Source organism: Leucopleurus acutus (genome assembly GCF_964270905.1).
Source record: "Leucopleurus acutus genome assembly, chromosome: 3".
Lineage (NCBI taxonomy): Eukaryota > Metazoa > Chordata > Mammalia > Artiodactyla > Delphinidae > Leucopleurus > Leucopleurus acutus.
Window position 1 is genome coordinate 60956614 of NC_139145.1, and position 14718 is coordinate 60971331.

Consider the following 14718-nt stretch of genomic DNA (forward strand, 5'->3'; position numbering starts at 1 on the left):
CTTTGTCTCACATGCGTAAGTAATCCAATTTAAACTTCCTTACGGCCCTCTGAGGGCATACACTATTATCCCCATTTTACAGATGGAGAAACAGATGTCCAGAAATGAATTATTGCTCAAGGTCACACAGCTAATCACTGGCAAGTGTTTTTGAAGCAGGATTTGTGCTTGTTGTGAAAGTGCATGTGATCTAGGGTCTGTGAGACTCCTGAGGAAGAGGCAGTTAATTCATTGTGGGGGGCTTCATGGAGGAGGCAGTGTTTGAGTAGAAACCTCAAGGGACAAAGAGAAGCTCAACAGATAGAAATGGGCATAGAAGTGTTTCTTAGGAAGGGAGGAAAGCCTGAGAGATGAGTGTATTATATTGTGGGATATCAGAAGAGAGGCAGTCTCATTTCTCCACGTCTCATGGCTCCCTCTCAGTGGTGGTGGGCCTGGCATTTAAGAGACTTGCCTCATTCCCCAACTTTGCCCCAGGCAGAGTCTGCCTGTGCCCTTTAAGAGCCTCCATCACAAAGCCTCCTTGTGTCTTCTGAAAGAGACCATCTAATTCAGGCTGGTTGCCTACCCTCCACTCCCCTCCCGCACATAGGAGAAGAGAGGGAGATGTGGTGAAGGAGCCCAGAAATGAACCCCCTCTTAGGCCAAATCAAATACACTTAATTCTTCAGGAATTGCATGTCAGGAGTGTTTTAGGGAACGCAGCTCTCTAGCTGTTCAATGGAAGCATGTTGTAGTGAAAAGAGCACAATGGAAAGTGGATTCAGCCTTTGCATCTCAGCAAAACTACTTATCAGCTGGATGAATTCAAGCAAATTGCTTAATCTTGCCAAGCTTCAGTCTCTTGATCTAAAAAATCATGGGCCCTATTGCCAAAAAGCTGTGTCTGGTAGGTTTGTCAGAGATGGAGAAGAAATGGCTGTCTGGGGATATACTGATCTAACATTTACTTCAGTGTTGGGTGTCAGGGACTTGTTAAATCCAGTTTTCTCCTGCAGGAAGTGGACAGTATGAGATCTCAGGAGCTTGAGGTGGGAAGGTGACTCCCAGCAAGTAGAAGGAAAGAGAGGAGGTGCTAGATGAAGCATGGACAGAGACGTTTCTCTTGTTGCCATGCTGGAACAATTCTGTGAACCTCTCCCAGCCTCAGTTTCCTCACTTTCAAATGCCAATTCAACTTAATGAATATTGGCCAGACACTTACATTGCTATTTCATCTGTTTAATTTTTTAAATTAATTTATTTATTTTTGGCTGTATTGGATGTTCTTTGCTGCACGTGGGCTTTCTCTAGTTGTGGCAAGTGAGGGATACACTTTGTTGCAGTGCGCGGGCTTCTCATTGCAGTGCCCTGTCTTGTTGCGGAGCATGGGCTCTAGAGCGCAGGCTCAGCAGTTGTGGTGCATGGGCTTAGCGGCTCTGCGGCATGTGGGATCTTCCTGGACCAGGGCTTGAACCCGTGTCCCCTGCATTGGCAGGCGATTCTTAACCACTGTGCCACCAGGGAAGTACCATCTGTTTAATTTTTAAATGTATTTTTTTCATATTCTCCTTCAGCCCAGAAGAGATTTCAGGTGGCTTATAAAAAATACACAATACAACAAAATGAAAATAAAGGCACAGAAACCAAGGTGAAGAGAGAACAGTGAATGACAGCCGGATCATTTCAGTAGTCTGTAACGCATGTGAACATGTCCTGCCCAGATGAATACAATTGCCACAAACCCCCTAGTATATCATGCTTGCAGGTAGTAGGGCTTGGAAAATGTATCTTAGAGCTAAAGGTAACACTTCTGTTTTACAAATGAAACTGAAGTTAAGTCCTGCTCTGGTTCCAGCATATAATGTACATGTGCCTGAATGAGGGATAGGGAGGAGAAACCCTTTGTAAATTCTACAGAGTACAAAGTTTGCGTCTCCTGTGTTTGGCAAGAGACCACAGGCAGCTGCCTCTGCTTCCTCGGCTGGGCTGCCGGGACCACTTGATTGAAATGGCCAACCAGGAGAGGGGAGGCAGAAGAGGATAGATGGAAATTAGCATTTCAATATGTTATCCTGCCACCAAAATTGATTGAGTGCTTGTTATGTGTCAGCTAGTCTGCTCAGCACTTCGCCTTTACTATATTTCATATTTAGTGTAGTCTAAATTACATGTTGGAGGGTAGGTAGCCTAGGAGTTAAGGGCACAAGCTTGGGTAGGAGGGGTGGGAGTCCTGCCTCCCTCACTCGCTTGCTACAATCCTTGGTTATCGCCTATGTTCCTTCACCTGTGAACCCCAATTTATCTGCTTCCTGGGTCGCGGTAGCGAATCAGTAAGCTAAAGCATGTTAAGTGTGTGGCCCAATGTTAGCACACAGTAAACAACAACATAAACAACAGCATACGTTTTTGAGTGATAAGGGCGGCTGGGGCGTCCTATCCTGAAACACTATCCCCCCCACCTCCCCACCACCATAGCAGGTCTCCCCGTTTAGTTCGAGTGAAACCCGGCGCGGGTTCTGCCCCGGCGCGGGCTCCGCGGTGGGGAAGCCGCAGGCGGCGTGCGGAGGAGGCGCGCCGCCTAATGCAGTTGTCAGTTAATTAGAGGAGAAGGTTATGTCATTAACGGCGGGATCGAAGCAAAGGGAATTAAGAGGCTCTGGCAGCGCTGTTGCCACGCTCTCTGCGCGGGCCGCAGGCCGAATTCAACAAAAATTCGATATGCATTAGCGCACTATCAGCGGCTGCCCGGGACGCGGGGCCGCCGAGCGCGGGAGCTGATGCGCCTAGGTTGGGCGGCCCCGCGAGGGACGCGGTGCCTTGCTGTGAAGGGCCTACGCCGCCCGGAGCCCCTGCGAATGGTGGGGGTATGCCGGACGTGGGATGCGGGATGTCCTCTCAGGCGAGTTTTGTGGCCTGACCCTGGGGAGGCTGGGGGCACGGTGGCTGGCTCCTCACCAGGCCCCCTCCCACTGACTTTAGTCACAAGGAAGCCAAGTTGACCTTCCCAGACTAGGCCAGGCCACGATGTAACCCACCCTTCCAGTACTGACTTCTTCATGGCCTTTATCACAGCGTCATTTCATGGTGGTCTGTACAACTTTCTTATCATGTCTGTTCCCCAACCAGACTGTAAACTGCAGGAGGGCAGGGACTGTGTGAGTCTGCCTTGTTTATCTGCACTCACAGAGCCTGGCACATGGTAGGTGCTTAGTAAATATCAGTATCTGCAGACAGAATTAATCTCCTCAGCAACCCAGTGAGTTGGTAGAGTAAGGAAATTGAGGCTCAAAGAAATAAAGTGACGGGCCCAAGATCACACCAGTTTCCGCCAAAGAAACCCCAAGCTCTTTCCTTAAGCAAATCACCTGATCTGTCTGAATCTTGTTTTCCTGTCTGGGGAAAATTAGTTAGAGCTGCGTCCAAACTATGTGCCAGGGACTGTGTACTTCTTTTAGATTTGCTCCTTTAATTCTCACAACAACATTGTAAGATAGAAATTGTTTTATAAAAAGGTGGAATTTGATACTAGCAAGAACTGGGTCCATCATTTGCCTGTTTGCCCTCATATCCATTGCTCCCCTTATGATACTCTGTGTCACAAATGGGTTCCCCTGACTCCTCTACCCCAAACCCACCTCCCAGCAGGCAACATTTCCCAGGCTTCCTTGTCGCTGAATTTTGTTTGGGTTTGGCCAATGGGAGCCACTGACTCGAGATTAGGGGGCTGAGGACAGGAGGAAACAGGGGACCCTCAGCCTTGGCAGCTTCTGGGCTCTATCTCCCTTACTTTGGACTCCAGACCAGGGATGGTAGCGGTTTCCTGCTCTTGCTAATTTCTGGGTCACCTCACTTTCCCCTGTTTGGCTTCTCGGTTCTTCCATTACCTGAGTGGCCACAGTATTAAATTCCCTCTGTTTGGAGGGGGTAGGAGGGGAATATAGGAGATGTAACAGGTAATAATAAAGTTCTTTTTATTTTTTAAATAAATAAATAAATTCCCTCTGTTTGAAATACTAAGAGTGAGTTCACTTTCCTGATTACTCTAAGAGCCGTGATTGGAATCCAGATCTGTCTGACTACAGAAGTGCACTTAAAGTTTTTTTTTTGCAGAAGATGATAGTGAGGCAAAGCAGTAAAAGTGATAACCATTTAACCACCCTGCCCAGAGAGCTCTTCCCAGGTCCCTTTTGTGAGAGAAATTAGTTTTAGAGATGATGATCCACTCATAAAGCCTATTCATAATTTATTATGTTTAAGAAATTCTGCTTTCCATAGCTAAAATATTGTTTATACCTGTAAATGAAGATATTAATAACATCTAGTTACCAGAGTTGTTTTGATGATTAAATGAACTAATGTATGCCAAACCCTTGGTATGTGGTAAATGTTCAATGATAGCTTCAAAACCTGGTTAATTTTTAGTACCTTCAGTTTTCTCAGCTTGCTGATCCTGGAGTGTGGAGGACAGCTGCTCTGTCTTTCATTCCATCGAATTCTTCTTATCACATTGTAGATTCACCTTGCCCATTGGACCAGTGAGTGAGAAGTAGTAATCAGATGGCTGGCCTGGCAGCTACAATCCACAGATGTGTGCAGTGAATGCTTCTAAATCAATTGGACCTCCCTAGAGACTTGGCTGGCAATGAATGAGAGTATGAGATGCTTTTGACACACACATGCAGCATCTGATTTGAGTGAAAATGTCTGCTCAACAGTCCCGAGGGCAGTTTTCTCCTGATTGATTTGCAACTTTTGATCTCAATGGAAAAGAAGCCAAATGTAAAGGAGGTAGTTTTCTCAGCGAACAAGAAATCTTGTTGTGCTTTCCTTTCTGAACTTGGTGGGTGGGGGAGAAGTACCATCTCCTATTACCGGCAAAGGGGCTACAGAGACCAAACTTTGCTAGAGAAGGGTGTTTAAAGGTGGGGGTGGGAGTTGGGGAGAGGAGCTTCTTAACCCACACAACTCCCAATGATTCAGGAGAACCAGGAGACCAGAAACTGCCCTTGATGCAATCCAGTTGCAGACAGCAGATTAGGTCTTCAGCTACCACAGTCTAGAGCCTGGGGCTGGGAGTCCCACCTGTGCCCTTGGACATTTTCGCTCAAATCAGATGCTGGATGCGTGTGTCAAAAGCACCTCACACTCTCATTCATTGCCAGCCAAATCTCTAGGGCGGTCCAATTGATTTAGAAGCATTTGCTCACATCTAACCTCGATGTACACATCTTCTGTGGATTGTAGCTGCCAAGTCAGCTGTCTGATTACTACTTCTCACTCACTGGTCCAATGGGCAAGGTGAATCTACAATGTGATAAGAAGAATTCGAGGCACTTCATTTGAGCTTGCCCTGACTACTGCACAGGTTGCTAGGGACTCATATGAGTCATTGATGTAAATGCAATTTAAAGAAGTTTGTAGACCTTACAAATATATTTGAGGTTATGGTTGTAAGCTAGAACAGTAGCTAAAAAACTGCTTTTTACTGTAATAGCATAAGTCTCCTACTCCTAGAAGTTAAGAGTACAGGATTTGGAGTCAAATAGACCCAGGTTCCAATCCTAGCTCACCGTGACGTGACTACTTCTCACTTAATCTTGCTGAGCCTCAGATTTCTCATCTGTAAGACAGGAATGATAATGCCTATCTGGAAGGGTTGTGAAGTTAAATAAGATACTAAGGTGAGAGCTTAAGAAATGGTAGCCATGTTAGAATTGTTCACAAATTTATCTGCCAACTAATATTTTGGAACAAAATAGGGAGTCTGGTCAACTAGGTCATTATAGTCTTCAGAACTCTCTAGTATTCATACTTTGGTTTGTCATCTATGGTCCACTTCTCTAGGAACTGTTCCCAATCATAGTTCTTGCCAAATAGCTAGACCTGGGCAGCCATGTTTGTGCCATATGACCCTGTCCCCTTGGCCATTTGTTGGTTGGACCACAAGTGAACACTTAACCTAAGCTAGACAGATCAGATTCCTCTTTTGGGAACTGAAGCAGTCAATTGTGGGACGTCATGTAGACTCCAGAACTAGTACAGCTGATGGATGAGCTGAGGAAACTGATACGGAGAAGTACAGAGACATATACAAAGAAAAAGCCATTTAGCTTTAGTCTATGTGAAAATGATGGAAATGGACTTGTTCCTGATGATTTTTTCAGTTCCATAAGGCCTAGCCATGCTAATTTCCTGTCCTTGAAGTCTATGCAGTCTACACACCCAACCATTAGTACTCACCTTTTCTTACACTAGCACGAGTGCCTCTCTTTTCCTTGCAACCCAAAGAGACTATTCTAGGATAAGGGCAATGTTGTCCCTTTATAAGGTAAAACACACTTCTTTAAAAACTTGAATGGTTTTCTTACAAATGAGCTTATATACTCAAAACACACCCATACCTCAGTTAACTAGTAAGCACAAATCAGTAAAACCAGTTATGAATCAAATTATCAACAAACTAGTTGAGAAACTTTTTTCCCCCATGTTTTCTTGAATATTTTGTCATTATATGGAAAGGCTCAAAATGTTTGATTTGCAACAGCACCTGGAAGTTCTCAAAAAAATTGTATTATATCATCATGTAGTTTCAAAAGGGATTTTTTTTTTTTACATCTTTATTGGAGTATAATTGCTTTACAATGGTGTGTTAGTTTCTGCTTTATAACATAGTGAATCAGTTATACATACACATATGTTCCCATATCTCTTCCCTCTTGCGTCTCCCTCCCTCCCACCCTCCCTATCCCACCCCTCTATGTGGTCACAAACCACCGAGCTGGTCTCCCTGTGCTATGCGTCTGCTTCCCACTAGCTATCTATTTTACGTTTGGTAGTGTATATATGTCCATGCCACTCTCTCACTTTGTCTAAAGGGATATTGAGGACCTAAGGATGGGTGGGGTTAGAGGACTTACACTGAGCTAATTAAAGAAACAGGGAAGGCAATTCCCTGGCGGTCCAGTCGTTAGGACTTCACACTTTCACTGCTGAGGGCCTGGGTTCAATCCCTGGTTGGGGAACTAAGCCGCATGGTGTGGCCAAAAAAAAAAAAAAAAGAAAGAAAATTGTAAAAAAAATAAACAGGGAAAAGCTATCTGAGAGTATATAATTATAAATGTCTATTATCCCCGTCAGTAAAGTGGGGACAATAATGTACCCACTTCATATCATTGATCCAAGTATTAAATGAAGTAGTGAATGTAAATTCTTTGCCTGCTGCCTGGCATACAGATTAAAATCCATAAATGTTTTATTAGCTACAATGATTATGAAAATGTGACAAAAGTTGGTGCTGGAGCCAGATTTTAAAGGAAAATGAGAGGAGGTATAGCTCAGTGGTAGAGCATTTGACTGCAGATCAAGAGGTCCCCTGTTCAAATCCAGGTGCCCCCTTGTCTACTTTTCTGGGCTTCACTGGTGGTTCAGTGGTTAAGAATCCGCCTGCCAATGCAGGGGACATGGGTTTGAGTCCTGGTCCAAGAAGATCCCACATGCCACGGAGCAACTAAGCCTGCGTGCCACAACTACTGAGCCCACGTGCCACAACTACTGAAGCCCACGTGCCTGGAGCCTGTGCTCCGCAACAAGAGAAGCCACCACAATGAGAAGCCTGCGCACTGCAATGAAGAGTAGCCTCCGCTCACTGCAACTATAGAAAGGCCACGTGCAGCAACAAGGACCCAAAGCAGCCATAAATAAATAAATAAAATTTATTTTTTAAAAAAGGAAAATGCTCTAAAATTAAATTAAAATTAAAGTAAATGCTCTGCTATCTACTCAGTAGCTTTGTGAGGGTAGGTACTGGGTCTTGATTGCTGTGGTTTTCATAGAGCTTAGTGCCTATTCGACAAGTAATTTTTGGATAGTTACTGAGCCCTCAGTATGGTCATCACAGACTGAAAAGGAGTTTGAAAGCTTTGGAAAGTAAAATGGTGATTTTGAAGAGGACTCTAATTCTGGGGTAGAAGTATTGAAAAGTAGGTAGATGAGAAGGGTGGAGAGGAGGGGTTCATGGACTTAGAGGGTCAACATGAACACCCACAAATTCTTAAATTTTTTTCCAGAGTTTAAAGTCATGAGCTTAGTCAAGAAATTCTAACATGATATGGGTTGAATTGCACCATCCCCCCAAATTTATATGTTGAAATCCTAACCTCCAGTACCTCAGAAGGTGACCTTAGTTGGAAACAGGGCCATTTCAGATATGGTTAAGATGAGGACTACAATAGCCAAGACATGGAAGCAAACTAAATGTCCATCTACAGATGAATGGCTAAAGAAGATGTGTTTTATATATATATATATATATATATATATATATATATATACACACATGCACACAGTGGATTTTTACCCAGCCATAAAAAAGAATGAAGTAATGGTATTTGCAGCAACATGGATGGACCTAAAGATGATCATACTAAGTGAAGTAAGTCAGACAGAGAAAGACAAATATCATATGATCTCACTTATATGTATAATCTAAAAAATTGATACAAGTGAACTTATTTACAAAACAGAAATAGACTCAGACACAGAAAACAAACCTATGGTTACCGAAGGGGAAAGGGGAGGGGCAAGGACAAATTAGGAATTTGGGATTAATAGATCTACACTAGTATATATAATATAAAATAGATAAGCAACAAGGACCTACTGTATAGCACAGGGACCTATATTCAATATCTTGTAATAACTTACGGAATCACTTTGCTGTACACTTTGCTGTTACAGAAACATTGTAAATCAACTACACCTCAATTAAAAAATAAAAGATGAGGTCAAACTGGAGAAGGGTGGGCTTCGAATCCAGTACCTCTAGTGTCCTTATAAAAGACAAAAACTGGACATAGACAAGCGCACAGGGAGAATGTCGTGTGAAGGTGAAGGCAGAGATCAAGGTGGTGATACTATAAGCCAAGAACACCAAAGATGGCCAGCAAACCACCGGCTAGGGGAGAGGCCTGGAACAGATTCTTTCTCACAGCCGTCGAGGGAACCAACTCTGCTCAAACCTTGATTTTGGACATCCAGCCTCCAGAACTGTGATGCAATGAATTTCTGTTGGTTAAGCCACCCATTTTGTAGTACTTTGTTACCACATTAGTTTGCTAGGCAGCTCTAGCAAACTAATGTATGAAGCAAACAAATCCAAAAATGCTGCCCCTGCGGCTCTCCCAGTGGTAATTTCTGCTCAAGCCCAGAAAATTAGATCTATAGGTGCTTGCCCCAAACCACTTCTGTTACAACAGCTCCTGCCAAGTATGCTTCCAAGCAGCAAGCAGAATGATGTGGAAAGCCCTTGACCTCTTAGTCCCAAGGAGCACGGTAGTTTTAAGTCCAATCAACTACAACCATGCAATTAAAAAAAAAATCCTGCTTAGGTCTGAAGAGCTTTAAAAAAGTTTGCAATTTAGCTATTTCATCCTAACACTATTTTAATAAGTAATAATAATTGCTAAAAATTGATTGATTATTATGGGTTAGGGAGTTTGCTAAACACTTTACAAACATCATTTCTTTAATCCTCTCAACAGCCTTAGGAGATAAGTACTATTATTTACATTTTATCAAGGAAGAAACTGAGACTCAGAGAATTAGCTTGTCTACAAATCCATAGCTAGCCAGTAATGGAGCTGACCTCAGACCCGAGGTGGCCTGAGCCCAGAGTCCATGATCTTTGTTACCATGCTCCTCTGTCTCCTGAGGGTACTGGGCCTCCATGCAGAGAAAGCTTATGGAACATTAGATCCCTCCCCTTGTCTGACTTAGTCTCCTTGTAATTGACATAAAAGCTACTGCTTGTTCTGCCTGCATTTTCAAGCTCAAATTGAAAGAAAAGTGACTGGCATATAGTAAGTGCTCAGTAAGTGTTAGCTATTATTGCTATTAATATTGCATTGTATGTGTTTCTCTCTGGCAAGGGAGGTGAATCCCTAGTCTATTGCTAACAATGAGTACTTAGAAGTGTTCCTGAATGAACAAGATGAGTGGAGTAGGGGCTTGGAAAGTAAAGTTGATCTAGGAAAAAAAAATGAGAAGTGAGGGTAGGGAGCTTAGGGCTGGGGGAGGGGGCGAGGGACAGAGAAAGCAGTTGGCAGAAGGCCAGATACCACTTTGCCTTTGGTATGGCTGCCCCTGGGGGTTCAGAGGTGGGGGCTGTGTAGCCTTTCTGCTCCTGATTGGTCAGCTCACCTAGCTTTATCCTGTATTTTCTCCCCTTTATGGTGTTGGGGAGGCTGCAGCTTGTGGTTACATAAAGCTTCCTGGAATTCTTCCAGGAAGAGGCGAAGTGCCTGAGGTGCTGACAAACAAAGGTTCCGGGAGTGAAGACGTGTGTGAGTAAGAGTGATTGTGTACCATCCATCTGCGTCATGGTGAGGCCAGAGGGCATTGGAATCAGGCAGATTTAGGTGGAAGTCCCAGCTCTCCCGTTTTAGTAACTGTGTGACTTACCTTCCTGAGTCTGATTTTCTCTTCTATAATAAGGATGATAATGGTACCTACTGCATAAGCATTTAAAAGCCTAGTACAATGCCTAATAAATTATAGCGGTTATTATTGTTATTGTTACTATTTTAAGTGTTAGGGTTTAATATCCTCTCTGCCTGAACATATGAATTCCCAAGTCTCCTCCTCTCCCTCCTGTTCCCTCAGTCCTGAAAATTTGAGACAAATTCCTCCAAGTGCCCCTTGATACCTCTGCTTTCCCCTGGTCCTTCCAGTGGGGCCAGGCCTTCAGGGACCCTTGGGCAGCCCTAGGACAGTGGAAAGCATCTCTCCATGACTCTGGGGTGGTCCTTTTTTCCCCACAGCCTAGGAAGGGTTGATAAAAGCCTTATCTGAGTCACCTTCCATTACAGGATTAAATCAGACTTGCTCTGGGGCCTTCTGTCTGCTACCCCAGGCTTGATGCCGGCAGCTCCTTGTTATTGCCTTTGGCCCAATCTGAGGTCATCACACTTCTTTGGGCCCAAGGGACCCTCAGAGGCAGAGGCTGAGGAGAGGCTCTGGCAGCCATTTGGGATCAATTTCAAGTAGCAAGGACTGACTAAGCATGGAGGCCAACAGCTAGGCACTCACTAGGCACCTTGGGTGGCAGACTGGGAGGAAGGATGCTCACCCAGTCATCTCCAACCTGAGGCAAGAAATGACAGGCTCCATGAGGGCAGTCAACAGGGATGCAGGAGATTAGCAAATGAGAGTTAATGGGGCAAAGGTATCATCATGTAATTGCAGAGTTATGGGGCAAAGGAATAATTGTGTGATTGCAGGTGAGTTGCTAAATTTCTCTGAGACTTAGTTTTTTCAACTCTGAGCTGGGAACATTAGCATTTACTACAAAAAGTTAATTTAGATCGAAATGTATGAGTTAAAACAACTAGGTTTTAGAGATAAACCTGAGTTTGGATTCTGGCTTGGCCACCCACTGACCTTGTGCCACACTGTTAACTTTTCAGACCCTGTTTCCTCATGGGTAAAAAGGAGGAAATAACACTTCTCTCCCAGGGTTGTACGGGTTAGAGAAATTTAGGCATAGCAGTTAGCACTTACTAAGGCAAGTGCGCTAGGGCAAGTGCGTACCCCCGTCCCCTGGCCCCTAGTGCTGCTCAACGAATGGGCACTCATGAGTCTTCTTCAGACCGTGTAGGTGGGAGTGGGTTTAGCCTTCTTGTCTACCTTCTCAAATTAGAGAGGCAGCAGAGAAGATGCATTTCTCTTGCCCAGGTTGCGAGTGTTGAGGGGGGGCGCAGGGGGAGCGTGTTAGAGGATGGGATGCATGTCTCTGTGTGTCCCCTGGCAGAAAGAGCTGGGACTGAGCCAGATGCCTCCTCAGCATGAGGTCAACACCGTGGAGATATGTTTACCGTATTTGGGTCAGCTTGGGACCAGCCTCAGCTTGGAGGGCAAAGCAGGAAGGAAGGGAGAAAGGGGGATTTCATTAGCCTCCAACAACCAGGTGGGCCTTGGAGTAGGCAGGTGCAAGCTGTGAGCTGTCTGGGAGGCTATCCAAAGACAGGGAAGGCCTAAATGCTCAGTGCCAGGCTGCCCCAGGGAGGGCTCCTTCCTGAGTCTGAGGTGCCAGCTCAGGACTCTCAGCTTGTACTTCACCCTCTCTCTGCCCAGATCTTTCATCTTCCTGGCTCCCTTCTTCTCCCTTACTTCTTATTTTTATTTGCCGCCACTCTGTAATTTTATTGTGATTGATCCTTTCCTGACCTGGACCCAGCAGGTAATCTGGCAAGTGTGAAGGGACACCGGACGCCCTGCCTGTTGGAAATGCAACAATCTTTGTGTAATGACTGTCTGCATGGCATGATCTCATCTCATCCTCAGAACAACTTTATGAGCGAGCTTCTCTTAGTACCCTCCTACTCCAGTTGAGGAAACTCTCATTCTATGAGATAAAACAACTTGCTCATGGTTACTTGACTAGGAAGTGGCTGAAGCAGGACTTGTTCAAAGACTGAGTGACTTTTCCATTCCAACTCCAGATAAAGAGCATTCTCGGGTCTGAGCTGTGCTTTCCACACTCATGGACCCTGGGAAGTGTGAGAATGGAGCTGTTTTCTCAGGAGGGGCCGCAAGCTCAGTGGAGTGGTCACTGTGCTGCCAGAAACAGTGGGCTGGTAGAGGGTCCTCTGATGTCTTCCTCAGGGAGCGGGAGCCAGGCAATGAGCTCACAGGAGGGGGTATGCTGAAAGTGGAGCTTGTTCCATCCAAGTTTTAAAGGGAAGCCCAGAGGTTCCTGGAGAACATAAGTAAAATAAAACAAAAATGGGGGAGGCAGTAGGTTACTTTGAAATGATGCCAGTAGATGCCCCCTGCTATAGCAGTGGTTAGGCACATGAGCCTTGGAGTCTGGCAGATCTGGGTTTGAGTGCCACATTGGCACCTGCTTCTGTGGGTGACCTTTTGCAAGGCATTTAAATTCTTGAAGCCTCAGTTTCTTCATCTGTAAAATGGAGATGATAGTGGTACTTTGTTATAAGGATCAAATGATATCATGTTTCATAAAGCTCATAGCCTAATACCTGAACCTCAGTCAATTAAAAAAAAAAGGTATTGGTAATAGAACTGGATTAAGAGTAAACACCTGTCAGAAATGTTCTTTACCTTGATCTGGGTGGTGGTTTTATGAGTGTGTGCATATGTAAAAAACAAACCTTGAATTGTACACTTAAGATCAAATTACTTTTCACATGTGAAAATGGGTACTTTTCACATTTTATTGTATGTGTCTTATACCTTAACAAAAAAAACAAGAGCAAGAAAAACAAAAGGAAGCTCTTGTAAGTCAGGGTTGGTAAAGTGAAAGCGTTCAAATTTAAAGAAAAAAAATTGCAGGCTAAAATGAAGGAAAAAATTATTATGGAGGTATGTCAGGAAGTTAATTAATAAAAACATGTTTCCCCCCCTCAGATTTTGCAATGCTTATGGGATTTGTCAGTTGTTTTTTTTTTTTTGGCCGCACTACGCGGCACGCGGATCTTAGTTCCCCAATCTGGGATCGAACAAGTGCCCCCTGCAATGGCAGCGTGGAGCTTTAAACCACTTGATCGCCAAGTAAATCCCTGTCATTTTTTTTAATGTGTAATTTTGTATGATTTATTTTATTATCCTAAGTAAATATTCACTTTTGTAGTGAAAAAAATGTGAATTGGGGCTTCCCTGGTGGCGCAGTGGTTGAGAGTCCGCCTACCAATGCAGGGGACACGGGTTCATGCCCCGGTCCGGGAGGATGTCACACGCCGCGGAGCGGCTGGGCCCGTGATCCATGGCCGCTGAGCCTGTGCGTCTGGAGCCTGTGCTCCGCAACGGGAGAGGCCACAACAGTGAGAGGCCAGCGTACCGCAAAAAAAAAAAAAAAAAAAAAAATGTGAATGATCCCCTCTTCTGTAGTGCTTCGCAGTGGGACCCTCTTGGGATAGGAGAGAAAGCAGGAGTTGCTAGGTTGGATAAGGTCAGAGCCACCCCACTCCTGCCCTCCTCCCTCGGGTGGTTGGAACCAATGAACAACCTGGGTGTGGGGTCCTGTGGTTGTCCTGAGGGAAGCCTGCCTGATGGGAAGCCTGCTGTGATCAGGCTTAGCTCTTTGCCCCTGCAGAAGGAGCTCCCGCTGTATCATCTTCCCCCATCGCAAAGAGAATGAGCAACACAGTGATATCAGCCCAGTCAATTCTCCCTCCTCCTAACAGTTCTCAGCATTGACCTTGGAGGTGAGGCATCCTTAGGGGGGACCTTATTGAGTAATAGGGATAAAGAACACTGAGAAGGGGGGGTACCCAGGCTCTGAGCCCCCGATGAGCAGGGCTGGTAGCGAGGCGTCCCATTACATCCTGGAGCTATTACCTTGGGGAAATGGAATTGGACAAGCCTGCCTTCCCATTATGCAAAGAAAGGGCTTTTCAAGTAAATTTCCATTTAAGTATGAGCTGAGATCAGTGAAGATGGGGCCATAATAGCTTAGACGGTCATCGCAGCTATTAAAAATACATTTTTTACCATGTGCTTAGGCTGCCTTGTCATCTTCATATCATTCATCCCCAGAAGACTGTGACTCAACCTTTTTGCAAGCTTCTGGGAGGCAGGTTAATGTGCATCTGTATTTTCAACTTTTTAATTCTTTGACATACACAGTGGATGAAATTTACATGCTTGACACAGCCCATGGATGTATTCAGAATGTGATAAAAAGTCGGTCCAGGATGGAGATGGAGATGGGTGGTGGGT